This window comes from Ornithodoros turicata, chromosome 8 (assembly GCF_037126465.1).
Source record: "Ornithodoros turicata isolate Travis chromosome 8, ASM3712646v1, whole genome shotgun sequence".
Taxonomy (NCBI): domain Eukaryota; kingdom Metazoa; phylum Arthropoda; class Arachnida; order Ixodida; family Argasidae; genus Ornithodoros; species Ornithodoros turicata.
In genome coordinates, this window is record NC_088208.1 from 1,491,013 (window position 1) to 1,503,830 (window position 12,818).

The 12,818-nt window shown below is 45.2% G+C and overlaps 1 protein-coding gene and 1 long non-coding RNA gene across 2 annotated transcripts in view; both read right to left on the reverse strand.

Annotated features, from left to right (window-relative positions):
• The window catches only part of LOC135366342 (uncharacterized), a 315,008-nt gene extending 308,788 nt beyond the window's left edge, over positions 1-6,220 (reverse strand). The window contains exons 1-2 of the mRNA XM_064599010.1: positions 6,008-6,220; positions 5,870-5,908 (exon numbers count right to left, since the gene is read on the reverse strand). The gene's annotated coding sequence lies outside the window, so the exon portion shown is untranslated. The remainder of the gene's footprint in view (positions 1-5,869; positions 5,909-6,007) is intronic.
• A 3,350-nt stretch (positions 6,221-9,570) lies between these two features.
• The window catches only part of LOC135365906 (uncharacterized), a 98,173-nt gene continuing 94,925 nt past the window's right edge, over positions 9,571-12,818 (reverse strand). The window contains exons 3-4 of the long non-coding RNA XR_010414002.1: positions 9,681-9,707; positions 9,571-9,609 (exon numbers count right to left, since the gene is read on the reverse strand). This is a non-coding gene — a long non-coding RNA (uncharacterized LOC135365906). The remainder of the gene's footprint in view (positions 9,610-9,680; positions 9,708-12,818) is intronic.

Below are 12,818 nucleotides of genomic sequence, written 5' to 3' on the forward strand. Positions count from 1 at the left end.
ACTATGTCACGAGGATGATTTTATGATAGTTAAAATGATAGATTATTCTCTTCTGTAGTTTTGATTAAATGTAGTGGTATAGATTTTATTTGCTCTTGTGTTCGTGTCATTCGTGTCCCGTTGTCTTCCAGGTTCTCTGCTGTCCACAATTAACTACATACATCTATCAGCACTTGTAATTAAAGCTCCACTATGGTGGTCACGTATAATAATGTTAGACTTTTTATAATAAAACTTTTAATTTTGATTGTAATCATATTGATTAAAAATATCTTCTTTGATTAAATGTGTCATAATCGAATATTAGCTGTTGTTCTGGAAGATACATACATCTATTAGAACTTTGTAATTAAAACTCCACTATGGCGCTCACATTAGACTTTTTATAATAAAACTTAGTTTTGATTGTAATCATATTGATTTAAAAAATCTCTTTGATTAAATGTGTCATAATGGAATATTAGCTGTTGTTCTTGAAGTTACATACATCTATTAGAACTTTGTAAAACTCCACTATGGCGCTCACATGAGACTTTTTATAATAAAACTTAATTTTGATTGTAATCATATTGATTAAACATATCTTATTTGATTAAAATGTGCTACTCCTTCTGCTTAATTGAAAACTTGCGTGATTATCACTCTTAAAAAAAAATGGTGATACCCCTTCAATGCTATTGCATCAGAGTTTTTTTGGCTAAGTTTTTCTCTATCACACAGAGTCATAACATAATTCCTGACACTAATGACTTTAATAAATATATTTTCATTTGTACTTTTGTGTATGGCTATCCTATGCATGTAAACAGTCTACTGCACACCTGTTGTAGCTGGAGAAAAATTGCGATTCAAGTCGACACAGATTGAAAAATTACGAAAAAAGTCGGCCCAGGTTGAAAAATGTGAGAGGGTAAACGCACACGCAGCCCTCCCCCGGCGATAAGCGCGCGGACAACCCTCCGCATACGCGCAGCGCGGGGAAAAATACGCGAAGGGCTCAGGGGCAGGGGTCAGGGGTCCAGGTTGCTGAGTGGACCCCCCGTAGCCTCGGCATGACTAAGTGCTACTGACAGGATCTCGCACTTTACTGAGCGAATTTCGTGACCAAAATGAAACATAGGTTACGTTGGCGAATGGCAATACCATCCAGTCTCAAGGGGTTGGAAAGGTCGTGTTCGAGGTGACAGCCGAATGAGTAACGAATGCACTCACAGCAAAAGTCATAGGGATGGAAGATAACCTGCTTTCGGTATCGAAACTGACGGAAAATGGAATTCACGTCATGCTCAGCGGTGATCATTGCAAGGTCTACTCCGATCGAAAACTTGTGCTTGACGCTGTCAACGAATGAGGCATTTACAGGTTGTATGCCAAAGTTACTTCGCCCATTCATCAAGATCGTAAAGCGTGGCTGGATCCAACAATGTTATGGCACCGCCGCATGGGCCATCTGAACACGCAAGATCTGCTACGAATGTCGAATAGAGGAATGGTTCGAGGAATACCGTAGTTAAGGGATGTAAACGAAAAATGTCGTGAGTGCATGAAGGGAAAACATTCGAGAGATCCATTCAGAGCCGTCGGCTGACAAGCAAGAAAGAGAAATACTTGAGTTATTGCACGTCGACGTATGCGGACCCTTTCCAGTCCAGTGCATTGCAGCAAGCCGTCTTCTTGTAGTAGTCGATGACTACAGCAGTCGGGTAACAGTACGTTTCCTCAAGCACAAGAGCCAGGTGCTTGAACGCCTGACAAAGTATATAAAGCAGGCCAAAGTTCAGAGCGCCGGACACGTAAGGAGAGTACCAACGGATAATGGAGAAGAGTTCACGAACCAGCACCTAGAGGATTTCTTCAAGAAAAAAGGCATAGTGCATGAGGTGACAGCGCGTACTCACAAGCGCAAAATGGACTGGTGGAACGGACGAACAGACAGCTAGTTGAAACTGCCAGGATTCCTTTGAAGGACGCTGGTTTGCCCCTGGAATTCTGGGCGGAGGCAGCAAACACGGCAGCTTACGTGCGTAACAGATGCGGTAAGCATGTTCTGTCCGGAGGAGTTCCAGAGGAAATGTACAAAGGAAAGACACAGTCAAGAACAAAGACAACTACGACAAAATGGTTTATGTCAACGTAAATAGTACTGCGAGAGATGATCAACAGCGGCTTCAGCAGAGAGAAGACAATGAAGGCAACGATAATATCTAAAATGAACCGCGAGACGTCAATGATAATGAACAAAACACTTCAGTCGACAGCCAAGGGAGTGACTCGTTAGTTCAGGATAGACCTCCAGACGAAGCAAGTGGGACTGACGAGAACGAAATACAACAAGTTTTGTTTCGGCGCACATCCGCAAGGGTTAGCAGACCCCCAGACCGGCTACAGGTGGATCCAACCAAGAAGAGTTATTGTGAGATCGCAGGGGTGAACGAACAGCTCGATGTACCGAAAGCATACAGCGAAGCGATATTGTCGCCTCAGCGGATTCAGTGAGAGAGAGAGCTCTGGAAGAAGAGATAGCTTCCACAAGCAGATGAACACTTGAACTCGCAGGACACCAAATATGAAAGTAGTAAAATCCAAGTGGGTGTACAAAATCAAGCAGAATGCTGCGGGCGAGATAGAGCAGTTTAAGGCTCGTGTCGTAGCCGTCGTATATTCACAGACACAAGTCATTGACTATTTCGAGATTTTTTCACCCGTCGTGAAGCTTACCAGTTCGCGCATTCTTCTCGCAATTGCAAACGAGGAAAACATGGTGATGCGTCAGCTAGGCGTGAAAACCGCTTACATACATGGAGTATTAAAAGAAGACGTCTACATGGAGCAACCATCAGGATTTTGCGAAAAATCTACTCAAGTATGTAGGCTGAATAAGGCTTTGTACGGGTTAAAGCAATCTGGACGGACATGGTACAAGACCCTGGATGCTAGGCTTCAAGAACAAGGGTACAAGCGTGTAGAAAGCGACAGGTGCGTTTTTGTACGACAGTGCGTTTTGGTACAGGTACGACAGGAACCGAGAGGGTTATCCTAGGTGTCTACGATGACGACATGCTAATGGTAGCCACCAGTCGACTGGCAATGGAGAATGCCATCGAGGCTCTCAAGAGAAAAAAATTGAATTGAAGGACTTGGGACAACCGAGGTACATTCTTTGATTGGAGGTAAATCGGAACGAGGAACATCGGAAGGTCACTATTAGTCAGAAGAAGTACACTCGAGAAATATTGCGACGCTTCAAAATGGACGATTGTAAGTCAATCAGTACACCCATGGAGCCGAGCCAGATCAAGGAAGATGATGAACAGGCAACTGCGGCAACTGGAGCGCATGGTCGGCTACCAATGCCTGATCGGAAGCCTCATGTACTTAGTGCAGGGCACAAGGTCCGACATCACATTTGCCGTTAATTACTTGAGCCAGTACAACAAGAATTATACAGTACCGCACTGGAGGATAGCAAAACGCGTACTGCGTTACTTAAAGGGGACACGAAATGCAACAATAACATACCTGCATGTGTAAAGCCAATCGTCGGATTTTCTGACGCAACTTGGAATGAAGCCGCTACGGGGAAATCAAGGAGCGAGTACGTGTTTTCGCAAGGAGCAATGAGCTGGAAGTGTGTTAAGCGACCAACAGTGGCGCTCTCAACTAGCGAGGCGAGGTACGTCACGCTAAGAGAAGCCATGAAGGAAGGTACCTGGTTGAAGACTTTCATGAAAGAACTTAATTTCGAGAAATACGGCGGCAGAGGAATGCTGCTGATGTGCGATAACCAGTCAGCAATCAAGGTGATGGAAAATCCCGTACAGCATCAACGATCAAAGCATATCGGTTTCAACTACCTCTATATCAGAGAACAAGTCGAAAGCCGAAATTTCGTGATCCAGTACCTGCCGACGGGAGACATGACTGCAGATGGGCTCACCAAAACAGAATAACTTGCTGTGTTCAAAGGGTTGTGGTTTCATCTTTTAACTTTTAGCTGTCTGTTGGTGACTTTACGACATTCAACGCGAGAGGGAGTGTGTTGAAATATCACTTTGCGCGTTGATATGTCTTCTGTTACTAATATTTATTTTCTTCTTTGCCACATGTTTACATGAGAAAACTAGAGTTAGGACCAGGAGGCGCGAGAAGCTCGCTCGTCGTTCACTTCCTGGTTATCACGAGATCGAGTACAGACGTGTCTCTCATACTTGGACAAAAGGAATGGTGTTACCGCTAGCTTCTACACCTGGTGCGTATCTGCAACATTGTACAAAGTCGAAAAGCCGTTCACACACGGTTCTTTCATTGTGAGTCGCACCACCGCACATTAGTCGTCAAGAAATCCCGGTAACTTGTTATCATATGGTCATTCCCCCAAGTTATAGGATGTAGTAATTTTCTGTACTCAATCAGTGTAGATTATGGCCAATTATCTAGATTGAACGAGTACAGAAAACAAAACTGCGCATGACCGTGGGACCTAAAATGCCAGAGTGTCGGAGCGAACCGAAAACCAGAACCGAAAACCGAAAAAAAAAACGCTATTTTGGTGCGAACCGGTACGGAATCGAAACCGTATACGTTATTTATTATTATTTTTTGTCGCTCAGCAAGGAAACCGTATTTATTTAACGGTTTTCGGTCCAAGCAAAAACTTCGCCGTTTGGACTATGAGTAGGCGAATGAAACTGTCGTCGTGTGTTCTGAAGTCATGTCATGGATACTCTACGAGGGTGCTCGTTTTAATTTCATCTGCCCTAACTCTCCTCAAGTAAACAGCGACCCAAGGGGGCTGCGAAGCGGCTTCTCTCGGTAATGTCGCGCAACGTGTCCCTTGTTTGAGAGCAGCGAAGTTGAATACATTTACGTATCCGCGAGGCAAGTGCGTGCGAAGTGGCAACTCTTTTGTGGGCAGGACACGAAGAAAATAAAACGGAGCCGTCGAGCGCGTTTGTGAGTGTTCCTCGATTTGCGTCGTACTCGTGCGGTAGTGCTTGCTGGCGAGGAAGCAGCAACAGGCATTCGAATGGGATGCGATCGCACGAATCCAGCAAGAAAGCACGTTACGTATGACATCACAACAAACAAGTCCGTCTGTATCAAGCGCTTCAAGAAAAGAGAAAGCCTATTCGAACAGACAGTCACTTACAGGAACCAGGAGCTACCAATTTCATAGCTGCGTATTAATATTAAATACCATGTATGAGGAATAAGCGGGTTTACATTTTGCAACATATTTGCAACATTCAAAGCTGTGTAATGTTCCACCCAGAATGCCGCCCAGAACATCAAAGTCAATCATATTTCCTTGCGGCAGTATAGAGGATCACAGCACTTTTTAACCGAGGGACGTCCCCATAAAATGTTCCTTAAGTACACTTGAAACATATTCATAGCTCATCGTCGTCATCATATGCGAAATCACACAGGTGTAGAATTGTGGTCCTCGTGGGCAGAATGATATTTTGTTGTCCCTGCGAGGCAGAAATGAAAGCGCCTTCCTTTCACTCGTTTCATCATCACGCTCCTTCCTTGCGATGTAAATTCTACAGTGACAGAAAGGCAGGCTTTGTTTCGACAGATGACGATATCACGAAACTATATCCCAGATGTTTATCGGTGACGTTCAGTGATCCATTCTTCACGAATCATTTTAAGAAACTGGGTGATTGAAACGCCTAGTGGAGACTAGCGTTTCACGTGTGTTCTCTCATATTGCTCTCATTTCTCATCTCTCCTATGGTGGTTCGGGTATCATTCTGTGGCGCCTTGAGGTGTGCTTTGGGGTGAAGTTGTCCTTTTAGAGTGAACGCAATACGTGTCCTCCGCAAAATAAGGAAAACAACTCAGTAAATGACGGCATCCTTACGTGGTCCCGGCGCAATACTTGGTGTCTTGGTCGTGGGCCCTGCAGAAATATCGTGCACCTTTCATGTAAGTTAGCTCTCATATGAGCACAGAGCACATTCCCGCTACATTGGTACACGATTGATCTAAATTCAGTTACTTTTGCCAGACGTCGAGGCATCCGCTGTATTGTCATCCTCGGGTACAACTGGGCTCGTACTGGCCGCTGGGTGCCCAGAGATGGTAGCGCTGGGTCCCTTTTTTTCCGGCAGCTCATCTGTGCTACCTTTGTTCTCGGACAATTTCCACAGCACTGGTAATATTTTAAGAAAAACAGTCTACATAATACATGTCCGTTGTGATATTAAAACAATAAAAATCAGCAACATAACGCCTCCCATCAGAATGGCGCGGTTGGTGGAGTTCTCTCGTCTAATATGATGGAATTCACTAAGACAGAACTTTAGTGTCTACACAAGACAGTCTGATTGGAGAAAACACATGGCGTATACTAACAAGGCAACAAAAAATGAATCTTTTCACACACCGACGTGGGATCATACACGCTAAAGGAAAAAAAGGAGTAAAATAAGGAGTAATTGCAGCTTCTGCTCCCCTAGTCTTCCCATGTTAATAACTTAGCCCGGACATTTATTCTAAAGGACTGCAAATTGCCACGGAACTTGGCAAATGCTCTTCCAAATGGACCACTCGACGTAAGTGTGCCCTTTTGGCCAGTTTGATAGCATAAGGCTCTCAGCCAACTCGGCAATCTTCCACCCACAGTTTGCCCTTTTTTGATTGCAAGCCTTTCCCTGTGTATGTCACAAGATCTTTTATCACTCTATATATCACGTTTGAAGGCTTGACCCAAAGTATTTTAAAGCATGTTCACGAATTATGTGACTCTTAGGACAGAGCGTGAACTGCAGTCTCCATTAAATGACAATCATTCCCACCCGCCAATTTACCCCGGTTGGTCGGTTATGTGTGTAGCTCCAAGAGAAGTAAAATTATTCATTTTTTATAGTGTCCAAAACATTATTCTCGCCTCAACCGTCAAATGTTTCTCGGCTTCATTTGGCGGAACTTGAGACCTACGCAGATCATCATGCGTATTGCATTCTTTTCTTTTCTTTGAATCAGACATGCCAGCGCCTTTGGCTCAGTTGTTCTTTTTATTTATCTCTCTGGAATCTTGGATCAGGCAGCAGACCGGCTGATCACTGAGATCGTTGAGCAAAGGGAACTCAGGTCAAACATGATAAACACTAGTAATAGACTTGATCAAGTTATTTTTCTTACCTACCCCGACGACAGCAGACATCACTAGGATGCATAACGCAGCCGCCGCAACAGTGAATAAAACTGAGCTGGACAAGATGCAGACAGAGACGTATGTAAGAGGACACCTCACTCGTACCTCAGACGGTTCAATATATATCATATAATACATTGACATCAAAGTAAGAATGAAACTTAGTTGATGAGCTTACATGAGCACCCATTGGTTTTTGTGGGTTTCACATATGACGATGAATGTAAGTAAGCAGTAAACAGCTTTTCAGAATTTTTGACATGGGATGAGAATATTCGATGAGATAATCTCATCTGACGCAACTTACTTTGTTTCTGAAATAGCGAAAAGACTCGGAATCGAAAACGAAACTTAGAATAAGATGCATACACATGATAACACAGCATAAGAGCTGGCGTGCTGGTGGACAAATTCGAGAGTTTAAGACTCCTGGGTACTATGAAGGTCAAATGCTAGACGCAGAGTGAGGTACGCTAGTGCCCAAGCTGAGGCCTTCTTCAACTGTGGAACATGCATCAAGTGTCACCAAAGTACTTTCACGCAAGGTCGGAACCTATGCGTCTACGCCCTCGCTCTCTTGCTTTTACATTTTCATTGGTGCGGCTTTTCAAAACGTTGTAGCTGGCAATATATAAAATAGAGTACGTAGCAAAGGAAGACTCGGATTTTGCCAATGTTATCTAATCTAATGAATGTTATCTAATGTTATCTATTGGCTGAGGGCTTGTGCGCGCTCCTATTGGTCAACTATGTTTTGAAATCGAATTTTGTACGTGCGCATCTCCGTGCCGACCGTAGGGGCTTAGTTTGGAAATAGCCGGACGTTCACTCGTGTTCCGTCTTCTGGTGGCTTCACAGTTGACAGAATGTTTGTAGAAATATTTTTGGCGAGTTTATTCCTGGGTTAGAGTCGCGCAACACGTATTGTGCTCTTTCTCGACACAACTAATATCCTAGCAAGAGTGAAGCACTTGCGGAATAGTAATTCTGTCACGCGTTAGAACGCGAAGAATGTTTTCGAGTGCCATCAGAGTTCGAGGACTGACAAAAAGGACAGCATTACGGGGGCCACAAGTGCTTTCCGTTTCGCTACAATATATGATGCAGAGCAAGCAGCGAAAAAAATATGCTCGTGATGAACTGTTACTCCGCATATTAGCACTTAAATGGTGCGTCCGTTTCCCTTCAGGTTCGAACATGGCTTTTCAGCAAGCAGAAGGCAGCTTCGTTTGTATGCAGTTTACACACATGTTCAGAACTTTCAATAGTGCTCCCTGCAAAATAAATGACAAATAAATGTCTTTTGGCCCAGGATCGCTTTCTTTTATCTTTAATAACAGTGGAAGGCTTAAACAACTAGTGGAAGGCCGAATGGCGATCCGCACGGGGAGCTCCTGATTGGCCGAATGTATGCATATGGTGTCCAATATGACAATTTCATTGGTGGCGTACCCAGTGTTCTGTCCATTACCTCAGGCTCTGGGTTGTATGGGTAGTTGTTGGACAGTCTTGTTCCAGGCTGCCCTAGCTGACGTGATGGCTGCCCGACTAGCCGTAGAGTCGTTCTTTGTTTAATGCTGCAAATGTGGCTCTTCCACTATTTCTTCCTTTTTTTTTGTCATTTTGTTGATCCACTCAGCTTAAGGTCATAGCAAAATGGATGGAGTACGAAACTCTTGTGATGCGAGACCTCCAGATTTCAATGTGCATTGCGTCTACCATGTTGATACCATGGGATGTTATAACGTGTCAAACACGCTCCTAAGTGCCACAGTTTACCTGAACTGCGTGTGTTTCATTTTCCTGTAACAACGACTGCGGGAATGAGCTATTTGTCGCCGACTCCATTCGTAGTCCGGGATACCATAGTCACCTTAGGTGAACAAAATACGCCCAAGTCACGAACCTCAGCAAAAGCCATTCGTTATACGCTAACTACAAAGCAGCGACACTACGGCTAACCAGATCGGCATGCATGCGGGGAGACAATAAACATTAAAATAAACGCAAATTATTCTGATAAAAAAAAGTGAGAGCCGCATTCATGGAATTTCTGCCTCTAAATTTGTTTACCTCAAATTCGTTATTTTGACGTTTTCAGGGACTGGAGCATGTAAATACCTCGATGGAAATTTTATGTACCTAGGTTTCATCTGCCACCGTTGTCCGTCTGCAACAATGGCATCTATACATCTCTCGGCTTTTTCAGACACCCACAGGTACACAAAATCCGTGAAGCGCCATCGGGTCTTGGTGAAGTAAATATAAACAAGATTCTTTCTTCCTTTTGCATTTTCGTGAAAGCTTATCAATTCTGTTCTAGGCATCAGCCACAATCGAAACCCAAATGCGTGAGATCGAGATACAAGTTGTAGGACAATACATTCTACATTAGAGGTACGTACTTTCTTGCTCTTCGTTCTCTTCTGCTAGGAGCGGAGCACCTAAGTGTGAAGACCTTAGCATTGTCATAGAAGCGAAAGCCACAAAAGAAAGCATGTGAAAATATACTTACCTGCATTGCTTGGCTCCGGGACAACACCTACGAAAGATGGTAGGTCGTAAGTGCCGTCAGTAATAACTATGATTATGAGAAGAAGTCAATGAGACGGAAACATAGAGACAAGTTTGGCCGTTAACAGGCTTGGCCACTTGAAATACTACTTGGTAAACCAGAGTATCGGTACGACCCCCTTGGATAGCTGAGCGTCATTTTTCGCATTATTGAGGACCGTCAACTCTTAACTTCTGCTGCGTCAACTCGCAGCATGCTGGTATATTGGTCCAATACTGAACACATGTGGGCTGGCAAGATTACCAATATTACACCAATATTAGAAGTGTAACGGGCCTTCATACTGAACCAATATGGGCTGCCTATATTGGCATGTCCATTTCGCCAATACTGGGCCAATATTTCCGTGATAAAGCCAGTCTCCGTAATAATAATAATATTTCAACGTCCAGTCCTACCATCTTGTTTAGGCATTTCGTACAACACGGGCACGTCCATTTTGTGCATTTTCAGTCAATATGGGGTGTGCACGGGCAATATGTGGCTCAGATATCGCCGACATTTGGCTTACCTTTCTTCAAGCTTGGCAATATACAGCCCATATTGCCAGGATTTCAGTAGTACTGGAATAACACAACTTAACGAGCAATTTGATACCTTCCTCGTCTCTCACCCCCCTGCCCAATTTTGCAATTTCCACCCCCACCCAATTTTTATTTTCGATTTTTTCACTTAAAATCGCTCATACACGCATAAGAATGCGATAATATAGCGTAGAATATAATTTTCAATTAATAAATTCAATTACTATTCATTCCAACGTGAGAGAGAGAGGAGGAAAATATCAAATTATCGTCAAGTTGTGTTATTCTATAATGAGACACATGAAACGAAGCGCACATATGCATAAATACACTTTCTAAACTCATTTAATAATGCAAGTCATTACTATACATATTCAATTCATTAATGTGTCAGTCCAGGATCGGTAACAGCATCAGCCCATGGGCGCCGCCATTTGCAAAGCGTCACACCAGGCAGGTCGGAAAGCATCACGTCAGCTGGCAGCACCGCTGTCATCATGGGGACTTCCGTGGAATGCAGAAAAAACAAAACAAAAAAGTGCTAACGAGGGGAAAACACACGCGAAAACAGGCACACACACACACACACACAATTTTCACCATCGCGAATATGTGCGGGCATTGCACCGACGAGAATAGCAACAAGGGTCATTGACAGAATGGCGTATGGCGTACAAGGGAATTGCGAACATGTTTGGGCATGCACGGACAAGAATAATAACAACAAGGGAAGACTTTCTGCTAATCGCAACAAGGTAAATCGACAAACATACACTACTCCAATACACGCTGACAAGTAATCACAGTTAGGGGGTAGGTAAACGCGACAACAGAAGAAGAAGTATTAAAACGACAACTCACCAACATCCAAGCATATCTGTATGCACACACACCGCCCTCCATCTTCTTTACATGACTAAAGAGTTCACCATCACATCAACGGTCACGAATACGAGCGACGCGCCAGACGTCCGCACCCGACGAGAGGCAAACAGAAAACGGAATCTGGCGCCCTCTTCGCGGAGCATACGTCACACGCGCGCGCGAGCGCGCGCTCGCAGCGCCACCACGTCTGCCGTCGGACGTTTCGGTTTTGGTCTCGTCGCCCTTCACGTCTCGCGCACGCGCGCGCTCGCAGCGCCACCACGTCTACCGTCGGACGTTTCGGTTTTGGTCTCGTCGCCCTTCACGTCTCGCGCATGCGCTTCGAGCACGGTGGTGGTGCTAGTAGATTCGCTTTCGTTCTGACGCCCATTTCTTTACGTTTTTTATTTGGAAGCGCCGTATAAAGGGAGAGCGCGCTATCCGCGCGTTATCATTCAGACCAATACTTGGAAAACACCATGTGTGGTTTATTCTCCTGCGTTTCTCGTCGTCGCCAGGAAAAGACAAAAAACGAAGAACTTCGCGAATTTATTCGCGGCATGATGGAGGAAGCTTTTCAAGTCCACCGCCTGGAATGGTTGCAAGCACGTCAAGAAATGTGTCAGGACAAGATGAAGACGCTCGACCGCATCTTAGCGGCGGACAGACTGACGAGAAAAAAGTCCACCTTTAGTCTGGATAATCTGTATTGGGAACGCAGTTCGGACCTAGAGGACGACGACGACGTGTAAATAAAAGCGATGTATTTCTCTACGAGTCTCAGTCTCTTCTTTTTCTTCGCGCAACGTGTGCACACACGTCATGTCTACCCCCGAACCTTTTCGTTTCCGCCATCCTTTTCGTTGTATTTTAAGTGGACCCTCCATGTGCGGATGTAATGGTTGTGCGATGTGTTGCTACAGAAGAAATAAAAGAGGGCGCACGTGTGCAAGGCACGAGCGACGAAGTGATCCGGAGTTCGATGCCGGTAGCGCACGGTCCCAAGTTCTCTGAGCTGTTCTAAGGTTCCTTACTCTTCGTTGCCGCCTCCTGGGACCCTTCCCTTTAACGACGAATAAGGGCAGAGCGCTTCTCTTCTCCCGGTACTTCGCCCAAACTGTCGCTTTTCCGACGACCGGCGCTAGCTCCCCGGAGAAACTGCGCAGCAGGACTGACGAAGCCTCGACCTTAATACCCGGATAGTGCGTCTTCAAGGTCTCCTCCCCCATGACGCTGACACTCGCCCCTGTGTCGAGTTCCATCTCAATCGGCTTGCCCTCAATTTCGACATTTACCATGAACGGATCGACGGTGCCCCGAGCTGACGCCGACCACATGGCATAAACAACCGTGTCAGACGACTCGTCGCTATCATCGACATTGTGGACATCGCCCTGGTGATAACGGGTGCCTTTCCCTTTCCTAGGACCTCTGTTCTTCCGTCGCACCCGTTGCCAATCACTGTGACGTCCGGCATCTTCCTCTTGGCACATCCGAGCGAGATGCCCCTTCTTCTTGCAGCGGAAACAGGCGGCATCCGAGAAAGGGCAGTCATCTGGTGGATGCTTCCCGTTGCAGCGGTAGCACGGCGGTTCCCGCGGGCGTTGCTGCGCTGAGTTGATGGCGCACGCCCCTGCTGAAACGTTTCCCGTCTTGCTGATTTCCTGTGAATCTTTCTGCGCTGTCTCCA